General features: G+C 34.8%; 1 long non-coding RNA gene across 2 annotated transcripts; it reads left to right on the top strand.

The window, feature by feature from the left end:
• The first annotated feature begins 383 nt into the window (after window positions 1-383).
• Window positions 384-20,116, top strand: LOC134534216 (uncharacterized). 2 transcript variants are annotated; one of them, XR_010075468.1, is made up of 3 exons: window positions 384-675; window positions 1,358-5,899; window positions 18,490-20,116. It is a non-coding gene; the product is annotated as an uncharacterized LOC134534216 (long non-coding RNA). The 2 variants fall into 2 exon arrangements; XR_010075467.1 differs by having other exon boundaries at window positions 1,358-6,004; window positions 18,490-18,724.
• Window positions 20,117-22,722: the final 2,606 nt, after the last annotated feature.

The following is a 22,722-nucleotide window of genomic DNA, read 5'->3' as shown; positions in this document are numbered from 1 at the left end:
TTGGTTTCTTTATACTTAATAATAGTGTTATTCTTTTTTCGTTCATGTTTTGAATATAGATTTTTCTGTTAAACCACAAGATCTTGGTTAAATGGGTTAAACCATCATGGATTCCTACAGTATGTGTTTTGTTTATGTTGGGCATGGTGGCAACTCTAATAGGCCATTATGTACCCAGATACTATTTTTAATCTGCACAACAGATAGCGCTAGTAGATTGACCTAGTTCTTTTGTAAATTCATAGGTAGCGTTAGTGTTCAGAATCAAATGTCAATTGAATGTTTATAAGAAACTAAATTTATGCAATAAATACTATAATGCAATAAATATAGTGTAATATTAATTTATTTTGATTTCAAAAAGATCTGAATTGTAAAAATGTTTTTTTTTTGCAGTAATATTCGTTTACAGATTGATTTGAGCATTATAGTCGCTCTTTTTTTTTTCGGTTTGTAGTAGATTTTGGTTGAGTGAAAGATGGTTTCTCCCTCCTTGTTCTGTGGTTACAATGGAGTTTGATTTTTCATTTTGAATTATTTTCCTATATGATTGTGAATTAAGAAGCCGATGAAGATGCCAGTGAATACACATCGATGTTTTGTGTCTTCGTGCAGGAACAGTATTACTGTTAATCCTGATGTGACAACATTCAGATTTCCATGAAGCCGAAGCAAGTGAGTACTGATGTTTATATTAAAAAAATTACAATGAGTGGTTTAACATGTTAAGGGTTAGGCATTTATGTTAAGGCTTATTATACAGGATTTATAGAGTGATATTATCGAGACCTGAATTTGCGCACATAATAAATTTGTAATTACGTAGTATAATCATTTATTTATTTTTAATAAAAAAAACACACACACACACACACACACACTTACACACACACACTTACACACACACTTACACACACACTTACACACACACACCCACACCCACACCCACACCCACACCCACACCCACACCCACACCCATTTGGGGATAGTATGGGCTTAGTAAAATTACCATAAATCAGTAATTTAAATGTACTGATTTGTGATACGAACCCTAAAAATCGTTTTGTGTTACTGAATTTATATTATTTATGCAATATGTGATTCAATGAAAATTAATATATCGTAATTAAGAGAAACCCACCAAATTTATTACACTCTACAGCACTTTAATAATAAAACATTAGCTCTGAAATATATACGTTCATTGAGTGGTAATGCTAAACTAAATACACATAATTAAATACATGTATGTTTATACCTTATATTTATAGTATGCTACATGCTAGCTAATAATCTGGAAATACTGATTTAAGTATGTACTAGCTCACACTATAAATTTTTTTTGTTTTGTTTCTAGGTTATTGAAGTGGATTGCTGCAATTGGCTATGACCTTGATGCCAGTAATGCTGAAACATTTAAAACTAAATATGTGTGTTCCGAACATTTTGATATTGGAGCTTTCACTACATGTGACTGCATCAAATTGAATCGTGGTGCTGCTACAACATATTTTAATTCTGTGGACAGTGAAGTATGGATCTATTGTTATAATTTATTATGTCTAGAATGCTGCCAAATATAGGTGAAATGTTTGTTACATAACATAACTTGTAAGATCTACTTGTGCAGATATATATTTTCACCTGCCTCTAAGGTCCTTTGTTATTCACAGGTAGCATTTACATGTGATGAAGCAGTATTTAACATTATTGGTCAACATGCAGTCCATCATTACAACATTTGTACAGGCGCATACAAACATATATGTATGGGGTATTTCACACTTTTTATTTGATGTTAAAGATTGGTATGGTGACCGGGATACTTTTTTTTATTAAACCTCCTATACAGTTCTCTACTGTTTCCCTTATCTGTTGCCTTAACATTTTTTTCCGATCAGTCCAATTCCTTGAATCACGTTGCAAAAAAAGTCACAATACATGGGATTGGGCCACTCTCTTCAAAGAATTGTAATTCAAGTTTAAACATAGCAAGGCTGACCATAAATTGTAGAGGCAAATTTAAAATGTTGATCTTCAACATATTTATAACCTATGATCATGTGATGTATATACAGCTAGTTAGAAAGTAAGTTGTAGTATAGTATGCAATTGAACCTTCAATAAGTTCTACATCCACACTTAAAAACTTATTTTTACTTGATGTTTTATGTTCAATAACTATTCAGTATAAAGGTTTTTTTTTTACATTATAAACTACAAAAGTATTCAGATTTGTAAATGTAATGAAATTCCACTGAGCCCTCTACCTTTTTTTTAACTACCATTTCTGCCTTGTGGCCTTTTTTTTCTTACTTTTGTGTTCATTATAAGTTACAACCACTCATTTGATTTATTGTGTTAAATTAAATGATATTTAAAATTGGATGTCACTTCATAAGAACATTCAGGATTACCTGTATTCACAGCGCACAATTATACAAAAGTTTTTTATGTATGTAAAAGTGTTTTACGTAAGACAGTGGACACATACATGTATTGAGTAACATGAGAAAATTGAAATATCTAAAATAAAATTAAAAGGTTACAAGCTTTTATATACATGCAGCTCCCAAAAAAGTCTGCATACTAAAAAATAACACATGCTTTTAAATGAATTCTTACCATCTTATAAACTAGTAGTATTTTGTTATTTGGTTTCAAATGAATTGTTTTTGGTTAATTTATTTGACTGTAGGGATTAAATATCATTTGTAGAATAAAGTGTGAAAAGTAGTATTGATCAATTTAACTGTAAGTACAAAATATGTGTTACATTTCTTGTAAGTTAAAATTGTTCAGGTATTATAAATTAGCTGGAAAAAGCAAACTCATGACTAGAATAAATTGTACTGTTAGGTATGTTTCGAAGAAAGACTACCTGTTGCAGTCGTTACCATGTGTATGTACCACATTTTTATTGTCATGATAACTGCCATAATTTTGTACAAATAAATCACTTAATACATAAAATATGGTTATGGAAATTCTCAGTTGAGTTTGTTAATGGATATAGGCCAACAAAAGGGGTATAAATGGGGAAGATTTTTTGAAAAACATTTAAATCACTTAAACTCCCATAACATGAAACATATCACATCTGTTTGAACATATTATAACTTATAGGAGTATTACCAAAAATTTTGTCTACATATTTGAATATGACCAGCCATAACTGTTAAGGGGTGGTAAAAAACAAGGGTTTGAGGACAAAAAACTCCTAACTATCTTAGTAGGCACACCATAGAATCTGTTCAAATTTGTTGTCAGTTTTAAAAAATTTTATAACCACCTGATAACCACCAAGGGTGCTGTGGGTAAAATAATGAGGGGTTAATGGACAAACAAATATTCTTAATTACTCTATTAAGTTAACTATAAAATCTCTGTATGCTGACTGCATTGCTAAAATGCACATAGACCTCCAATTAAATTAATAAAATAAAGTATTCTGCAAAATGTTGATAGCGAAACAATTAAAATTGTGCCAATCTCACCTGCGTACATGAAAATCTATATTATGCTTCAAATATGCTATTTTATAAACCAGAAAATGAAATTACCTATTTAGGACTTTCCATTACCCTTAGCATTCCTTTACTGCATCTTATTTTTTTGTTCAGTTATAATTAAATTTTGGTATCTTGTTATACGTGGGTAATTGTTCCTTATCACGTACTCAAGTTTAAGCCTTGATCCTGTATGATTGATCCTGTGGTACATGATGCTTGCTGTCTTAATTTAGTACATCAAAGATCCTGAACATAACAAAAATATTACAATAAAAATAATTTTAGGAAGTAAAAAAAAAATTACTTTCAGATTTTTATTTGATGTGATAATACCATCAGAATTCATTGTTACATCACCCCATTTTTGTATCCAGGATCTTTCTATGTACTAAATTAAAACAGCAAGCATCATGTACCACAGGATCAATATATTCAGGATCATGCCATTAGGATCAAGGGATAGGCTTGGATACGCTATACGGAACATTTACCCACATTGTGTTTAAATATAAATTGTTTCATCTTGTGGGTGAAGAGAAAGAAGGTATCCTCAGTCCAATTCTTTCATCTACTCCATAGTACATATGTTTCTAAGAGCTATACAGTTGGTTTTAGATTTATTTAGCAGTAGTTAGCTTCAAACCAGAAATTATATTAGGTCTTTACAGCATTATTTATACTATTTTCCTTCACAAAAATTTATGAACCATCAGAAAAGTGTGGTGTGCTACCTTGTGTAATGTGAGAAAGCTGGTATACTTGAAACACGAGTGGGCCAAGGAAACTCATTCTGAGAACTATATATGATTTTATTTATACACTTTAAAGTTGTGTAAGTGAGATACAATTACTAGGTCTTTACTTTACTTTTGATCTTGAAATAACAACTTTTGAAGAAAATATTTATGATTTATGAGGTCTAAAGGTTTAGACTTAACACAAAAATAATTCATGCTGAATTTTAACTCAAAATTTCAAGGCTTGACTAGTAAACTTTAATATTGTATTTACTGTTGACTTTTTGTAAGTCACAATGTCATTTTTTTAATGTAAATTTTGAATGCAACAATATACAAAATTATTCTTAAAAGTGAATTAGATAATAGGGTCATTCAAATATAAACCGGAATATTTTTATACAGATTTATTGGTGATATACGAAAACTACAAGTGGAATGCCTTTTTTTTCTACATAGTTTCCTTAAGCATATATACTTCCACCCCCCCCCCCCCCCTCCCCATTTTTGATCCCTTCATGAAAAGAAGACTGGTGCTCCAGCAGCCAACTGCAAATGTACTGTTTGACTGCAGCATTGTCTTCAAATCATTACCCTCCTAATGCCTCTTTCAGTGGACCAAACATACAGCCTGAATATTGCCTTCATTGATGCTGGTTGCCGGATGCAATATGTGGCATCGATTTCCCACTTTCAAAACTTATGGCCCAATGGAACACTTGTGCATGCCTAGGTATCTCCTCCCCATTCTCCCGCCACCGATTCCCCAGCGTACTGCACCGCTCAAGTCGCTACTTGAGTCGAAAGAACAAAATTCTGTGGACAGTGAAGGATGGATGTATTGAACTTTAAAAATAGCCTTTTTAGTGTTGTTTCAACCTTGCCATATTATGGTTTACATAGTTGTGTGAGATGCACTATGTACACAAAACTTAGTTTTTTAGTTTATTTAAATTGTGAAATCGTCAAATGTTATATTCATGTTCCTTTTTTTTTTTCTCTTGGGTTATGTTTGTAACTTTGACTCTTTTTGTTTATTCATCCCGCCAGGTTAAATGGGGTTTTAATGATTTTCCATTTGAAAAAGAAAAATGTAGTGCCCAAACATGACTTGAAAGAATTGAGTTACCACCTGATCGTTTCTGTGATAACTAAGGAGAATTTTAATTAGCAAATCTCATTTAGTCCAAAGTTTAAATTTAAAAAAAAATGAACAGTTTTTTTAACACAGGATCACTTTCAGCACATTGAAATTGTATCGAGCATCCTGCAAATAAGATTATGAAACAAATTCAAAAGGCTATTATTATTAATATTATTATTATACGACGGAAAATAGCCAGTTCGATAGCTCGAAACACGTTGCTAATCGATTTGTATTATACATATCGATTTATATCGTTAACGCACTTTCGATCACGGTATTTCATTTGTAGATTCATAGATGGCAGCGTAATCGGCGATTGTTTGTAGGTACAGAAAAACAGCGTTGAGTTTCCGGTCTTTATGATATATGGTCGTTGATATACATTATGGTTCGTGACCAAGGTTGTATGTGTTTTTGTTGTTTCAATTAGTTGTTAAACACACACCAAACTTAAGGAAGAGAGAAAAAAAAAAGGCTGGAAATGAAATATTAGTTTATTTTAGGTATGCACAGAGCCTGTGTCAACTATTCTAACCATAGTAAACTGTAAGTTGGTTTTCACTAAGGTAATCAATCAGGACCGTCGAGAAAAACTTGAAGAGCTCGGGGTAAATAATTTTTGTCTGATCTCCACATCCATTTTTCTTAGAGTATCGCAGAACGTGTACGGCTTGCTTAAATTAACTTTTGACCCATGTGTGCGACCTCCGTAGCGTAGTCTGATGCTCACCTGTGCGAGGGGTCCTGGGTTCGAGTCCCGGGTAAGGCATGGGTATGACATTTACATGCTGATATTTGATTACCTACGAATTGATGATTACACTGAAACAAAAATTAACCATTGGCCGTTTGGCGTAAAGCTGTAGGCCATGTATAATGTCAAAAAAAAAATTGTGTGTTAGTTATCAACAAATACCCAAACGTTAAAAACAATAACGAAACCCAGTCGGGTTTATCTCAAGCCCGGGCGCTGGGATTGTGTGTGCCTTGCAGGCCCATCTCGACAGCCCTGGTGTTAAATATTCAGACGTGCTGTTATTCCTTAAAAATAAAATCCCTGTAATTTTGCACTGTAGGGGATGCTCTCAAAAAAGTTGATTTATTCAGTTTCTTATTTAATTTCTAATTATAATATCAAATTGCATTGAGATATTTTTAAAAGTTTATCCTGTAATGAACAATTTGATGTTTGCTTGTGTGGTATTGTGGATATCATTGTGGTTGAGTCTCCGAAAATGTTGAATACAGCACTACTATTACAGCCACGTGTGAAACAACTATTTTTAAGTTAAAGGATGTTGTAAAATTTTTGTAAATGTCACCTGTAATATTCACAATAATTAAAGACCATCCTTTAATGTAAAACTACCATCAAACACTAACCTGAACTTAAAACTTGGAGTGGACCATGATACACATAAATCATCATGGAATAATTGAGTTTCCAACATTTATACCTATGGTATCTGGGAATGCTCAAAGTTTTGAAGTTAATTGCAACCAGTACAAAGTTGTGGAATATTGCTCCTTTGATACCCATCACACAACGGTGCAAACGTATCAAAGAAAAATAGTCAAATTTAGAGTATTTGGACTTCTTCGCACACACATTCGCAGAAAAAGACAAGACAAAGAGTGCTGCCAAAGCGATAACTGCGGCAGGAATGTGAACTACGTCGCCACACTCGCAAGATGCAGTAGGTGAAGAGGAGAGGGGGAATCCAGCGCTTATCCCCTCCCTGTCACATTACTGTCGTGTCGCGTCTCGAGGAAGGATTTCAAACAGCAACTTGAGGTTGTCTGGTTTAGCGAGCGCAGGCGTGTATCAAAATTTTTTCTTGGGGTGGTTATGCAGTGGGAGGGAAATTTTATAATAATTTTCTCTCTTCCAGGAAATTACTTCTGGTTTATGATTTATTAGAGTGAAATAAAAAAATGGGGTTGTAGATATTTATATAGTTAGCGACTAAATATTTAAACTAAGTAGTTTTTACCAATTAAAAAAATATACCTTAATAGCTAGCCAAAATAAAATAAAGTCTGAAATAGGAGTAAATTCACAAAAAAAAAAAAAAAGCCCTGATTCCTGCAGGTATAGTTCAGTTATTTATTGCTTTATTTGAATATTGAAAATTGGGCGTCAGTGCTAAGGCATGCCGTTGCAATCCTCAGTGTTAATAATTTAAAAAAATTTATACTAAAATTAATTTTCAAAAATTTAAAAAAATATCACAACTTATTATTTATGATACTTAAAAGAAATAAAACCACTTATTAAATTTTAAAAATTAATTTTACTTTTTGTTGGGGGCCTTTGCTGACTAAGCAATTATTTATGAATTTTATTTTTATAGAAAGATGTTCATTTCGTACTATAAGAGGACTTAAATAATTTTCTTGCTGGATGTCTTTATTCTTAATGCTTATATCAATGCAGTTTATTTAAAAAAGATAGATAGTTAAGTTTCTTTAAAATTAATGTTTTTACTCTGCAGCTATCATTGTTTAAAGAATATTTAAATGTATTTAAATGAGCTTATGAACCAGAATTTAACAATAATAGTAATAATGAAGCAATGAAACGAACACTGCACTAAGAATAATTTACTGTTAACAGTATTTGTGTAAAAATTTTGCATTGCTGTGGAATCATAAATAACCCTACTATTGAAAACAATTTAAAATAAAACTAACATACCAAGCTTTTTTAGGTAAAAATTCTTTGCACAACTTATGCAGCAACAATTTTTAATTGGGTACTGATAATTCACACTGTAAAAAAAAATACTTTGCTAACTTAGTAAGTTATCTGCTTTAATAGCAACTATATTTAATACATTCAGTAATTTTACTTCCATATATTTTCTTTTTTAGCATTTTATCCTTATTTTGGAACATTACCCACAATGTCACTCGCACTTACAAACTGCTGTGGTTCCGGGAAGGAAATATGCAACCTGGTGGTTTGGCCAGAGGTCGGAGACTGGCGTCATAACACAGCGTAAGATCGTAACAGGCAACATTTTGTGTAGGTAGTATGTACTGGAAGTTTGGGATGCTTGGGCATCGACAAGGATAGTGTTGCACCGATTAGCTGCAGCAGGCTGGCGACGCAAATAATCTGGAAATGGATGGTTGGGTCGTGAGACGGGGGGTTCCCATTTGTATGGTCGTGGGAGTAGCCAGGATTTGTGGAAGAAGACGGCAAAAGAAAAATACGGTAATAAATTTTTATAGGCCTGTTTCTGGGGGTGGTGTGAAAAGGGGGGGGGGGGAGAAGCAGTGGTATGGAATACCCCCTCCCCCTTCCAAAGACAAGCCGATTCTTCTCCTGAAATTTTTTTTTAAAAATATGATGCCTTAAAATGTATTTTTAGGCTGTCTAAGAACCTGTAAGTGTTTTTTCAAAACCTGAAACTCTTAAAATAAAAATTACCATTCATGAAAGGTATATCCTTACGATATCTCTGCTATGACTTAATCCTAATTAACTGCTTAAATATTTTGTGTGTTGTAAGAGAGAAGCTTTAAAACTAATGTATTATTTTGCTATATTGTCTCAATTTTGTCTTTTGCAATGAGTTGTTTCTTTAACACTACTTCCTTGCTCTCCGCCTGGCAACATGTTTGCCGTTGGGAATGATACAAGTCCTTTCGGGGTAAGTTAAATCTTGTAAGACATCGGTTTATAGTTCTTTACGTCCACTAATGACGACTTATTTTCAAAATTCTAGGTGGAAATTCACTTTTGTAATTCGCTTGTCCATTAAAGTAGAGTTTACTTTAATTTCACTGACAATCACTCATTGAATAAAAAAAAAAAAAAAAAAAAACTGAACCACTTGCGAAAGGACTTTAACGCAGATGTTCACAAGATGCGCTTTTTCTGAGATGAACATGCAACCAGCCAAATAAATGTGTCCAGATTGTGGTTGGGATGTAAACGAGTCACGGGAGCTGGTGGCTGGTCATCTGACACACAGTGGCTGTGAGCGACAGCTACGATACTGCACTCTGTGAGATTTTGTGGAACTACTTGAAGAGATTTTACACGTCCCTTTGAATTGCTTGTGGGCATATAACTAGCGCCATTCTTTAAGCTAGCGATATTGTGTAGTATATGTACAATAAAATTTTTAAATATTTCAAAGGCACTAAGATTTTTTTTAGTGTAATTATTCTCTATATATTTACCTGTCTGCAAAAATAAATTGAAGCTATATTTTAAAAATATAATTGGCGCTAAGTGTGTAAGGTGGCGTTGCTTCACTCAGTTCAGCTGTTTTTTTTTTTTTTTTACGTACAGAAGCAATGGGACACTCAGAGCGAACACTGCTCCATCGCTCCATATCTCAGACGTGCTGTGCGTATGCCATTAGTTTTCAGTTAAAAAGTCAAAATTTTGATTTATATGCTTTACTCTGGGTTCGTGTTGCTGAGGTTACGTATTCCAGAAACCCATCAGAAGATTTTAGTGTGCATGTTTATTTGTGTGTGTGAATGCGTGAACATGTACAACAAATAAAAATTGTATCATTCAAATAAAAACTTGTTCTTGTAAATACATTAAAAGAAAAAACTGTATAATTTTGTTCTGCCAGCAGTTGATTTACTGCCTGGTGCATGACAAATGTTTACCTAGTGAGTATCTGGAAGAGAAAGAAATTTTTTTATCTACTTGAATCTACACCACCATAAATTTCTAAGTGCATTTCTCTTTTAATCCTTAGTTCATTTAAAAAATTGTTTTAAAAAAAATGGTTATTTTAAGATGCAAAAAAGTCACATCAAAGGTGCATATTAACATCTACTACACTTAAAAAAGAAAAAGAAAGAAATAACCATTGATTGTTAATATGCATCTGATTTTGAGAGTACTAAACATATCACAAAAAAAAAAAGTTTTAAAATCAAGTAACATTCAGTACATTTTTTGAAGTAGGTTTGGGTGAAAGTAATAGAAACACAACAGTATTATATTTCACATAATTTATTTCCTACTGTACTCAGAAATGGGAAGGGTAGTTTTTTAATGTTTCATTCAATGCTGGCACTTACATTACAATTTTTTGTGTGTTGTAGATGAAAGTGGTTTATACCCCGTCATATGTGGGGGTGATATCTGCCACATCGGAGGACAAACTGTGTCAACTGTTTTGAACTGCTATGAAGACACTTCACGCACATACTCTTATGTCTTCACACAAGAATAAATTTCAAACATAACTTAAAACTTAACTTAATTACAATAATATTTAACTGTAATATTTAATAATCAGACCTCTGGAATGTAACTTTGGTAATGAAATATAAAAATTTTAAATTTAGAAACAAATTATATTCTAACAATATAAAATGTCATAACAATAAACAACAAGTCGAGTGAAATGTCTCCACTAACATGGCACAATGTTCTTTCAAGATATTTTTAAATGCTATCTCCACAGGGTAAAAGCCACCTTCTCTTGATTATTTTCTTAAAATTCACAATGTTAAAAAAAAAAAAAATAATAACATCCTACCGTTAACATTTGATGAATGGATTCTAAATTTGACAACTGTACCAGGTTAGGGGTGGATCAAAATGTAGTGACAGGAACAACAATATTTCTTCGTTCAACAGGTGAGAGAGATCATATTTTTCTCTTCACTCTGAATCAATAGTACAGAAATTTAGTATAAAAAGTCTGCACACTTAAATCTTACCATAAAAGATTCTATTCAAGATTTATTCTGAGCAATAAACTATTTGCTGTGCCATTTTCTTCTCGATGTGCGACGTTCTCTGGACTTCGCAAAGCATGGTAGGAAACTCCACACAACCATACTCAGTACTCAATACAATATTTTGTTAACACACATTCGGCAACACTTGAATGCCTTAGCACTTTAACTTCACACTCTTAATTAATATGCAAACCATGTGCAAAATATCTTGAAAGACTTACACTCTTATAGTATGTTATTGAAAAATAAAGGCATTTTTCCCTTGGAGCTTGGTGTACCAATGTTATCCACATACTGCAGATATAACTTCCACAGAACATAGGCATATTATGTGTCTTACACATTTTCACATCTAATTACTAACCAATATTCAACAACAAAGAGAAAATCCATGTTGTGGGAGTATTTCAGACAAATATCTACTGACTTTTTGTTCGTATAGTACTTAAAAATGACTCAATTCGAAAAATAACAGTTTTTATTTTCAACTTCTGAATTTCCTCTTTGTTACTGAATTAGTTAATACAAATGGTAAAGTCTAACAATAACATAACAAGGTACAAGTAATGATTACAATGATGATTAAATAACAATCATTACTAAAATATCACAAAATTATTGATAAAATGAAAAAATACTGAGTCACTGACATGTCCAATACATGAGATCCACTTTGCTGAAAAGTGACTCAAATATTCGTTCTCATCACATCTTCAAAAATAGATTCAACTAGATACAATACATTGGACCAGCCTACGAGATAAGTGAAAGAGTTGAAACAGGCCTTGATTACGTATAGTCAAGGGGAGAAATGGTGGTGTGCAGTATGCTGAGCCTACAAACCTAAGATATCAACTACCGAGTGAATGCTGGGAAACGGAGAAATCAAAGATGCAAGCTGTTTGCAGGATTTGCACAAAGCTTCATACAAGCAAAATGTTACAAAATATTCCAAAATAATATTTTTTTTTTCCATCTTCTGTCAGTGCTGGTGTGAATGTCATGATTGCTAGTGAGAGACGACCTTCTTCAAGCACGAAGAGTGCGATGAACATACTGCGACGGAATATCACTTGTGACGTGGCGACAGCATGCACGTTGATAACGTAATTGACATGTACATGCCATATTCAACCCCACGTTTCAGGAACTTAAAAAATTACAAATTTTATTTTTCAGATGTACGGTAAAAGTTTGCTCAGGCTTCGTCGCTTGAGAAGGCGTGCTCTACACTGCCCACTGGAAGCAAGAGATTCCAAATGCCAACAACATTCATCATCGACGAACCAAATGAACTGTAACATGTGTTATAACATCTTGCTATCTTTTACTTCCCAGTGGAGATGAAACACATTTAAGACTATATGCATCTAAATGTATCGAATATAGTGGTAGTCTATAAAGAGTTAAGTGAGAATAGCTATGAGATCTATCGAAGACGTCAAAACATGTCCTCGCTGCACGGAGCAATCTAAAAGCATGCAATGCACTACACTTGCTACAGAAGAAGCATCTTTCAACCAAACAAATCAAGAGGTGGTTGGATTGAACCAAAGCTAACAGCTATGTTACACCCAATCAATAGGTTACATGCAATGTAAAATGCAAGGGTAAATATATGCCTCAAACAAAGCACGTCCATTCTTGAATTGATTAATACATTAGTGATTTTATAGTATTTAAATAATTACGAGGGATTACATAGCCTAGCGTGTTGTGTGATTACAATGTTGGCTAACAAACTACTACATATCGTAAGTATTAATATATACCTTCTGCAGGTGGAGGGTGGCTCAATCTGTCCGCTACCTAAATGAGATGTGGGTGGGATGGCAAGAATGGAGCTGCTTTGTTTCCAAATAAGCTGCAGTGAGGAGTGGATGGGGTCACTCTCTCTCGGTGACAAGTCACTAACTGCCTCTGTTCGCATCCTGTTCTCGGCCCTTTGTGCCCGGGGTTAAAACAAGCTGACCGAAGCCTACGATGTGATAACACCTAGAAGCTAGCAAGCGACGACTCGAAGCGAACCCTGCTCTGCCGAAACTCTGTTACGATGCTGCCGAAACCCTTGACTACAGTCGTCTGTCAAAGTATTGGTATTAAAGGGAAGATTGAATTTAACATGGTCTAAATTTGCGAGACCCATAACTGACGAATAAATGTAACGTACAATTCAAATAAAAACCTCGTTCCAGTCGACCGACCAACAGTTCGTGTTTCTTCCAGGACCGTCCACACGGCGACTTGACGACTTCCTCTGGCTGCGAGGACGTCGCTTCCGTTTTGCTGCGGCGACCGTCGAGTCCCGAAATCTCGTTGCTTTACATTCACATTGATATAAACAATACATAAGTATTTGAAAAACAAGACAAGACTACTTCGTACATTCTAATTACAGTGTAATGCCTTTATCAAACTTTGTTATCACATTCATTTTACAACAGACATTTCTTTTTACATATGTACATGATCTTGCCCTTTAATACCGAATACCTGCACCAGGTGACCTGGCTGGCGTCAGCCTCCCTTCAAAACAACACACTACCCAGCCAGCTAAGGAGAAACACCTTTGCCCTGACTTAACTTTGATTCTTAAATGCTGTACAGGAACATTAACTTCAGTTTTTAAAAAAATGTGGCACTTCTTTCATCTGAGAGATATCACGGAATACAGTACAAGCGTAGTGCAAAGAAGACCTCTTTCATTCTTGCGAGGCTCTTCGGTCCTATTTGCACTACGTACAGTTGAAGGGAAACATCCAAATACGTTTTGTCACAGCCTCTAGGACAGAACACCGGTTAGAGACTGAGTTGCAATCACTTGCTTGACTAGAACCAATCAGGTTTCTTCTTTATAAATAGTCACATCAGTGCATATGGTTTGGCAGAAACCAGAAAACATTGCAAACTATCGTAGTATCGTGGCAGTGAGCCGACAGTTTGGATGCACCGATTTTTTTTTATTCACGTGTCAATCTCAACGCGTAGTCTCACTTCTACGGGCACCATGAATAAAGAGTACATCTTAAAAAAATTGTTTAAAAAAACATTACTTTGGTTGCTCGCACAACAGTTTAGAATATAGCAACAGGCTGACGCCCATCTGCCAAGCCATATCACATAAACACAGTTAATTTGATACAAGAAGTAATTATCTTTTTGTGTGAGAACAACTTGTGATGACTCAGTCTGTAACGATAATCCCCACCTGTGTCGCGCACACCTCTCTCCACTGCACAAGTCCACGGTCTGGCATCGCTAAATGTCTAGGATTCACTACTACTGTATTACACTAATGGAACAATAAAAAATAAAGAGTTTCATTAATCAACCCTTCAGAAGGGACATTTTTTTTACTTATAGTGCATCTTCCTTAGATAATCAAAAAAACAAAATGTTTATAAAAACCTCTATTCTGCACGTGCCGGATGCTCGTCACGGACCACTGTCCCATCGCCACGCTCCACTCCACCGTCCACTCACGTAAACAAAGGCAACTCTAACAAGTACTACGTTGCCAGCTATGCTAAGGATTACAACTCTGTATATATAACACAGGAAATAAAATTGTTAACCAAGAATATATATATTTTTTTTTATGTCATCTTATGACGTTTCATCACGAACGAGTTCAATTCGCCTTTGAAAACAAGTAAAATTCTTCCATTAATAACTTGTATAAAATAACGAAATCTATGATTCATTCCACGACTTGTCGGCAGAGCGTGTGGCTGGCGGTGGCGGGCGGGCCGCGAGAGTCCGGCCGAGCCATCTCGTTGGCCGGAGGCAGGTGGACAGGGATGTGGTAGTACTTGCACAGCGGCCGCAAGCACCTGCCCTTGACCGCGTCGCGGCACACCGTCACCTTCAAGTCCACGACCTCCACTTGTCCTGCAACAAGGGCACAGGGCACGCCCGCTCTTGCATTCACACCCAACCTCCACACGCTTGGAACAATCTACAGCATATTGCAAAGTTTCCATCTGCCAGAAAATTCTAAACCACCATCCTAAAATGATTAACGAAGTTAAGTGGAAGTGGTTATGTGTAATATTTATAATTTACTAAATCTTTGGAAAAAAATCTATTCTACAACTATTTTTGAGCGCTCTGTAATTTAAAACTTGAGAAAAAAATTAGTAATTGTGCTTATAAAGAATACTAAAATTTATTTATTACAGAAAAAATAACAAAACCAAAATTTTGAAACTAGTTACAAAGATAGTCAAAAACAAATATTTTAGTTTTGTGCGATTCCATTTTTTTAAAATACATAATTTCAAAAATTATTACCATGGCCAGTTGCACCATTAGAGTTCAAGTAAATTCTCGCTCCATGAACTGGTTTGTTCTGGTTCTACCACATTTCCTGTAGAAAAAAGATCATTCTATGGGGACTTCGACATGGAGTAACAGTCCTGGCTGTTCATGACGATGATCTCGGATTGACACAGCATGAGTAGACATGCCCGAAATTTTTACTGGCTTATTGCAGGTTGTTATTCTAATCAGGCGTGAATATTAGAGAATGGTTTACAACTTTTCAGATGACATACAACACATTTATGAAAAATCCTCCTTTCTCTAGTGTTACCCATTTAAGTGTTTTATTTTAAAGCTTTAATAAGGCTCTTTATTTGATCGAAATTATTTTCATATAAAACAGAGGCTTTTTTTTTTTTGTTTTTAACAAAAGCTATTCATATTTTAAGACTGCTTCATTTTGCAATAACTTTTAAACAAAAATCAGTGTTGAAAGTCATTGTTAAAAATAAACAGTGATGAAGCAGCGGCTACATGAGCTTGCTACCATGTGGTGACCGCATCAACTATTTTCTCGCTGCGTCACAAGCGATTGTAGCGACTTCATATCATTCCAGCCCACCAATAGAATGAATCCAATATTTCTTTGAGATTGCTGCAGATTGAAAATATCTCAATTTCAGTTCACGCGAGTAAAGATAGTGTAGCACCAGTATGTGTTAGTGCAACATTTAGAAGAATGATCCGTAGATCATTCTTGGGCTAAGATCATTGGATCACAGATCGAAGAGCAGACGGGTGCAACTGGTTTGCTTAAAATCCGAAAATGTTTGAGGTTATTGTTATTGATAATTGAAAATAGAACTTTTTAGTAAAGGGGTATTTTCTTTTTATGATAGTGCATGTCTCATTGCTACACAAAGTAAAAGCTCTTTAATCAGACATTCATGTGGCACCAATTGCGCTACTTGCATTCAGATTTTTCTGAGAATTTGGGCATTTGAAATCCCACAAAAAATTGAAGAAATAGTATGAAAATTGTTTGAATATATTTTTATTAGATAACAATTAATTGTAGAGGTTATATTGCTGTTAATGTTAATATATATTACCCAGTATGATAAAAAAAATTAAACGAAACAAATTATTTGACTAAAAACTGGAATACTGCAGTTGCAGTGGTTTAGAAACTACACTACTCGCGACACTACTCACCTTGAAGGCTTACTTTTTTGCCCTGTTAAAATACAGCATCTAACACTTATTTGCATGTGCATCATCTTTTTAAGGCCATGTTTAATAACCTGTATTCAAATTCATAATGTAGGGTCCTATAACAACCAAATGACGTAGTGAGGGTCTTAAATATTTACAGAGCTAGAAGAGCTTTCTAATTGCTCAAATATAAATAATATAAATATGCTCATCACTGACTGTAATGCTGTGTGAATTCTGTTTTCATGCGCTTACAGTGTGACATTAACATTGATTTTTGTTAACCTGTTCCTCCTAGCATTGCTGCTGAGTCTGTGGTGCAAAGATAGCGTCATATTTTTACGAGGCGGATAGATTCTGCATTTTTCAGTGATAAACAAGCTAGTTGTGGCTTAGTTTGACACGTTTTGGCAGCGTATATATATTGGTTTAATATGATTCAAGCTAATAATATGATTAAATTGATTGCGAATAATGTCAAGGCATATCTGAATTGTACATGCTAATGTTGTTGCGAACTATATGCAATTGACCAGCTTCATACAAATCGCACTGCCAATATGGTTGCCATCCTGGCTTATATTGAATAAAATCCACAGCAAGCAAGATTATTGAATGCCAAGAGACAGTTAACACGCGAAATAGTTTTTAAAGAGTTTCTTCGTTATATATTTAAAACAAAAAAAAGTCTAATATTTTTTTTTTTATTTTATATTAAAATTTTCATTTCCACAGTATTAAAAGAAATTGAATTTTAATAAATAATTTGTGTATGTTAAGTTAAAGTGTTTGCTACATTCATCGGCCCCTTAGGCGCCTTACAGCTAACTACGTGGTCTCCGTGCAGCAGCGCACTGCCATGTTGCCACATTGACAAAGGGCACTGACCAGGGGCGCAACAACTAAATTTCCAAAGGGGGGGGGGGGGGGGGCAATATACCTTTTTATAAAGAATCATCGATCCCCCCCTATTGAAGCGGGGGGGTCCGGGGGTCCTCCCCCGGGAAAAATTTCTATTCCAAGGTGGAAAATGGTGCTATTTAAGCAGTTTTATTATCTAAAAATTGATTAAACAGCACTTTATTTGCCCCCGTTTGCCCCCACTTCAAGATTTCAGAAGGGAGGGGGGGGCAAAATACCCTTGCCCCCCCCCCCCCTTGTTGTTGCGCCCCTGGCACTGACTAAGGCAGGCCGGACGGGAGTCGCAGCTGTAGCTGACCCCACGTGTGAGGGCAGAGTACCCCTTCCCGGTCCCTCGGACGGCGCCCTGACCCTTACCTTCCTGTAGATGTACGAATCTGCAGGCCAGTCGGTTACAAAGTTGTCGGTTAAAATCTTGGCACACCGGGAGGGTGTCCAGTAACTGAAACAGATTAGGTTAGCATTCACCACAGCGTCCGGACAAAACAACTCGTGTCCTAAAACAATTTATCAGCCAAGCTGGCCTTCAAAAAATTTTGAAACTGAGTCATGTATCTTTTGTGGTACATACAACGTATACTTCTAATTGAGCTACGAAAAATAAAAACTAAAGTGATTGCTCATTGACAAGAAAGAAAAACAGCAAAAATAAATGCTGTGATAAAAAAAAAAGAAATTTCTAACTACCATTGCAAACATGCTTTGAACTGTAATTAAAAGCACAGCACATTTAGAACCAAATCATGCACCTGTTGAATGAACTTTGTAAGCAAAATGTACTCAGTTTAGTGATCATTAATTGTTTTTAGTTTGTAACATGTAACCAAAAACCAAAACAAAAAAAATTGAAAATACCAAAGAGATTATAATTTTTACACGTGCAGAAGGCATGATAAAACTAAAATAAGAGTAGTTAGTTGTAATAAGAGATAAATGTGTATGTACCTGTCCTTGCTCGTCTGTGTAGGTGACATACGGAGCGTTTTGAGGCACAGGGGGCGGAGCTAGTGCCCGAACCGAACATGCAACCATACAAGCAGGCAGCGCGGGCGGCAGTGGTGCCGTGCAGGCCAAGAGGGAAAAGCACAGCGGCGACCGTTACCCCCACACCGCAGACATGCCGAGGCGGCGATCGTGCGTCCGAGCGGGGGGACGCCGTTGCCAACATCCCAACACGCACACACATAGTACAAGAGATCCGCCGTCGACCGGCGTCTGGTCGGTCCTGCTCTACCGGGCGGGGAGGGAAGCGGGGGTCAAGTACATACGTAGCCAGGGTACAAGACATTACTGCATGCTCGATTACTGGAGTTCAAAACCATCGCAACTAAACAACGCTGCCCTGAAACCGTTTCTCGTCGGTCGGTGTGATTCCTTTGCTACCGATCGCACGGTCGTTCCACGACCGGCCGCCTATGGCTCTTTATTGGTCTCACTGATGTTAGTACCAAGTAGCCAAAGTAAAAATAAAATAAATTTGTTAGGGATAAACCAACAACATAAAATTAAATATGTTTGTATTAGCAGTTAACACACACATGAAATGTTCGTTGTCATGGCAGTTGAGAATAACCTTAAATAAAATATTGGTCAGATGTACCTTCATCCACATAACTGCACTTGAAAATTTCATAGTGTGATTTTCAGAGGAACTTTTAGCTGGATTATTTCACACAATTATTGCATACTAATTAGGGTAGAAGTACTGGTGTGAACTAGTGCGCAGGTTTGCAATGAGCAATGCACCTGTGTAGCAATTCACTGTTCTCCTACCTTGAGCATGCTAAACAAAAACATCATTGTAATAATTAGCATACAATATATGTAAGTAAATACATAAGTAAATAGTGACAATATTCTTAGTATTAGGTAGTTAGTAATGTACATTACCAAATAAAACTATATCAAGATCAAGCTAACAATCCTAAGAATCAACCAAAATTAAAATCATAATTGTCATTAAGTGTTGTGTGAAAGCAGATGAGGTTAAATCTAAAAGACAGGCGTGTGTGTGAGATGTTAGAAGTATGTTATAAAGTATTAACTGTTATTAATAACTGGCACTGAATATACAGATATGGATTCATCTTAAATGTATTTCAAGACTTTTTTATTTAATTTGATGAGACCACTAACCATTTCAGCAGTTTCACTTAGAATTTCAATCTAAACAAAACAATAAATAAGTTTAAAAATCTGACCATCATTAGAAAAGTAACCAATATTTTGATAAAATCGTAAACATTGTATTGACAGTTTTTTTGTATAAAAATTTAATCAAGTTTAGTTTATAATGCCCTAAACGGCCGCATGAGAATTTATTATTTTATTAAAAAATTATGAATGTATTTGAAACATGGAAAAAGTAATAAACATAATATAAGCCTTGATAACGGATAAGTGTTCCTTTATAGCTTCAGTGTAAGGTTTTTTTTACTTTATGTTAAATTGAAACATTTAAAATTTACTTCAACAGAAATAGAATATTTCAAGTTGTACTTTATAAACCATGTCCTTGAGTCTGCCAAGTTAAGATCAATAACTGCATGTGTGTATTCAAGTTTTGAATTATATTAGACAAGTCTTAATGAAAATTACGGTTTGTGGTGCTCTGAAATCCTTCTAAATACTTTACACACCTCCACCTCACAATTATCTCTGTGACACATGCCACAGTTCACATAGTGTATTTTCTCCACAGAGTTCGCTTGACATCCTGCACAATGATGCACAACGTATTTTACATTCAGTACCTGTTTCGGCAATGAACCCATAATAATACTTCAGCTTCAGAACTGTATCTAACACAAGTAAGTACACGAAGAGGCAGTTGGCAAAAAGTCTTGCTCCAGCTGAATCTGGATTGGAGTGAAAGTATGACACTGTGAAGTTTTTAATGAAAATCTTTGATAGAGGAGGATAAAATTTCATCATTGTAAACTTTCTGCTTCTTTTGTGGAGGAGTATTAGAATATAAAAAACACCGGTGCACTATTTGCTTCTTTGCGCTAATGTTTGTCATTTCTGAAATTAATTCAGTTTGCTTTCAAGAGTATTAATATGATGTCTCGAAATAATCATAATTCCACAGTTGACTACCCCACAATGTTATTACTAATTAGTAATTACCATGGTGCTATGAATCCATTATTTTTAAATAATAGTTACATACTTTCTCATCAAGTTCACAAGTTTAAATGTCAAGATATTTTCAATCTGTCATTGTTAAATAGTACTTTGAGAGCATTTGAAAATTCTGCATCAGACAATTTCACAAGTAACAGACACACAAAATTTTCAATGCTTTGTAAGAAGAATAAAACGAAACCAGATGAGCTGATGACGTATATTATAATAATAATAATATCTTTTTCTCAATCATATTGTCGCCAGAAGTTAAAAAACTTCCACAGGGGATGAATAAAAGGTGTTTGGTACGGATAAAACAACATGCATTCCTCTTAATCACTAATGCTAGAAGTGAGTGCATGGCCATCCCTTTGCTTGGAAAACTAACAAACGAATCACAAAAAAAAAAGTACATACGCAATAAATGGAGTAACAATGTACAATTATTTTACCTGCAAGTAATCATTCAATGCAAACTAAGTAAGTCAATGACAGTTATGAGAAACTACTGTACTATTTGTACTTAACAAATAAAACACTTCATGTGGCATGCAGCTCACCCTAGTTCTCTACCTCCAGTTTTCATTTCTCACATACCTTGCCTGAAAACACATAGAAAGACACCAAAATGTTTTATAGAAAGGTTTTAAACCATTTTGTATGCTCATAATGATGAGGTGTTAGTAGTTCTGTTATCACACAAGTTTCTTATTCTTAAAAATAGATACTACTTTCTTTAAAAAGGAATTTCACAGACCATGAACAACACATGCTTTATAAAATTTTCATGTTTTTTTTTTGTAAACACTAACATCAGTGTGTAACACCTTTGGACCTTGAAAAAACATGTACATATTATTTTACTTTCAAGGGTTGTGTATAGAATAAATCAATAGTTTATCATCAGCACAGTGGAAGAAAAGTTTATAAGTAGTATTGAAGAATATAACCAATAAAGCCAGACCACTTTAGTGTGTAGCAGCGAAAACAAAAGCCAGTGATGCTTTATCGTAGTAAAGTATTTAAAAGGTAAAGACTTGATTTAAAAATAAATATTTTTACTTCTCCCCCTGCCACTCCTGGAGTCGGTTGAAAATGTGATTTCACCTTTGCCAGGTCTGGTTTTAATGCCAACAGAACAGTTGTTAAAATTACATTTTTACACAGTAACTAACATGTTTAAGTAAAAGTGTTTATAATTATTATTTTTATTTACTTGAAATAAACTTAAACTGTTCTTCAGTATAGTTAGTATATGAACAGATGTCCCAAGTTTTCTAAAGTAAATAAATAAATACACATGCATACTTTGTTAAAATGGGCTTTTCACCAAATTTAACTGACACCTTGAATTGTTTTTGCAATGCCATCAAAAGACACAGAGTTGTTTTGCAGATTGAATCATAGTGATGCGGAAAGTGATATTAAATACAGGCGGTGGTTACAAATGTTGGCGACAACCAGCGCCGAAGGATACTCGTACAGGCGGAAAAAGCAGGTGTTCAAATTCATGCGTTCTTACGTACAAGTACTGAAATCCATCAAGCAGACCTTTCAAGTGTGGCAGCTTTCAGGAAGTGTTTGATTCGGAATGAAATGATGAGATATATTTTATTTAGACAGGAAAGAATGCTGTTTGATGCTTGGGCCAGTGTTGCAGTGAGGCCACTTTAAGGGAACATTAAACCAAATCAAACCACTTGGGCTATTTAGAATGAGTGTCTGCAATAGAGATCAAACCCATGTTCTTACCTACGGGAGTGTGACACCTTAGTATCACAGCCTCCAAGGATTTAAGATTAGAAGAAAAAAAAATGGCTTGACAATGGGTTTTTATCAATTTCACAGTTTTATTTGATCGATGCTTGGTTAAAGTCATTAGGTCAAGGGTGAATGTTAACTTTGACTTGTGGTATACAGATACAGGACATTAAAGTATATATTTTTCTACTAAAGATAAACTATCTTTTATGAAAGAATGTGCATCAAAGATAAATTGCAACTGATCATTTTTATGAAACAAGGCACATTGAAAACATTCATGTATTTCAGATGTTTCTATTTCCTACTG

The sequence above is a fragment of the Bacillus rossius genome, chromosome 7 (assembly GCF_032445375.1).
Source record: "Bacillus rossius redtenbacheri isolate Brsri chromosome 7, Brsri_v3, whole genome shotgun sequence".
Taxonomy (NCBI): domain Eukaryota; kingdom Metazoa; phylum Arthropoda; class Insecta; order Phasmatodea; family Bacillidae; genus Bacillus; species Bacillus rossius.
This window is presented reverse-complemented; position numbering and strand designations above follow the sequence as displayed.